Source organism: Zea mays, chromosome 9, assembly GCF_902167145.1.
Source record: "Zea mays cultivar B73 chromosome 9, Zm-B73-REFERENCE-NAM-5.0, whole genome shotgun sequence".
Taxonomy (NCBI): Eukaryota; Viridiplantae; Streptophyta; class Magnoliopsida; order Poales; family Poaceae; genus Zea; species Zea mays.
Genome location: NC_050104.1, coordinates 11,177,453 through 11,179,298, shown reverse-complemented (window position 1 = coordinate 11,179,298; position 1,846 = coordinate 11,177,453).

Genomic DNA, 1,846 nt, shown 5'->3' with positions numbered 1-1,846 from the left:
GTGTCGTCGATCTTGACGGAGGGTTGATGTATGTCTCTGGAGAAGACGTTCGGTGGAACGGTTGTCCGCCCCGAGGCTATTTTCGCCAGCTCATCCGCAGTCTTGTTGTACAGTCGAGCGATGTGGTTGAGCTCCAGCCCGTAGAACTTGTCTTCCAGGCGCCAAACTTCGTCGCAGTAGGCCTCCATCTTCGGGTCACGGTAGTGGGAGTTCTTCATGACTTGGTCGATGACAAGCTGCGAGTCGCCACGAGCGTCGAGGCGCCGAACCCCTAGCTCGACGGCGATGCGCAGCCCATTAACCAAAGCCTCGTACTCGGCCACGTTGTTTGATGCCGGAAAATGGAGGCGCAGCACGTAGCGCACATGTTTCCCGAGGGGTGAGATGAAGAGTAGGCCCTCACTGGCTCTCGTGAAACAATCAAAATTGACAAAATGTATGCCTTCATTTCTTTTCTTGTAATAATCTAATTGATTTAACTCACCCTCTAATGAAGTTTGTTTTAAGAATGTTATTATTTTAAAATGCTGAAAGGAGATGTTAAGTAAGAATGGTAACCTAAATAAGAAGTGGCTTAACTCACTAGGCAAGGAGATCAGTTCGCACGAGACTAATGAAGCCTGTAGTCTAATGAAGACTGTTTCTCAATTTAAGCTTGTCTCGTCTCACGGCTGAAGGGACTAATAACGAAGACGAATAATGAAGTCACGGCGCGCTCTCGCTTGTCGTGGCGCGGCTCGGTGGTGGCGTGGCGTCTGCGCCGGGGAAGCAAGCGGCAGACGAGACGTGGCCTCCCTGCCTTGAGCAGGTGCGGGTGCGGCATTATTCTACTGACAGGTGTGATGCAGGTGGTCAGTCAGGCGTGTCTTGTTCAGGGAATCAGGGCCATGTCCCAGCGCGTCTGGCCTGGCCGCGCTGCTCCTGTTGACCGTTGACTGTACTCGCCGCCGCAAAATGTGGTACTGAGATGGGTGCTGGCCGGGCAATCATCCCGTCCGGTCCGCCGGATGCAAACCACGCGCCAAACTTCAACATATGTGTCAGCAACTCAGCATCCTATATTTTTTTATAGGCTTTATTGTTTATTTCGTTGGCCCAATAACAACATCGATGCAGGAATGTCTATGTACTTCTCCTCCACATCGCTGCCGTATCTTTTTCATTTTCCATATCCATGTCTTTTCTTTATTTTTCTTATTCTTTTTTCCCACCATGCTTCTATTTGTTTTTCAGTTTATTTTTTTATTTATTTGTTTTTCATTTTGTGTATTTTTATATTCTAAAACATTTACTTTATTTATTTACTCTTACTATAACTAGTTATTTTATTATATTTTTTATTCCATTTTAATTTATTTTTCCTTTATGTTTTTTCATATATGTATTATTTTATATTTCTATTCTACCCTAAATAATTAATTTGTGTTATTTTAAACTTTATCTTTTAATGAGGTGCTATAATATTTATGAGTATGTGATATTGGCGATATTAGTTGGTAGGTGAAATGAGCAGAGAAATCTTATCATCCAAGCCCTCGGACAGGACACAGGAGTCGCGTGTCGACAATTAGGGATCGAGGCCTCGAACACTCAAGCACGGGCCATAACATGGCCCATAGCGAGCGCACGAACGAGCCAGGTCCACACTTTAGCTACCCAAGAGTAATGTTTTCTTTAGTTCTTTTTAGTTTTCTTTTCATGTTTTGTTATTTTATTTTACTGCTTGTGTAGTCATTAATTTTATATCTATTTTAATTACTTTTATTATTTGCATTTTATTTTTTTGTATTTATTCTGTGAATTTTTAAGTTTTTTTGTTACATATATTATATAAGATCAAGTGTAC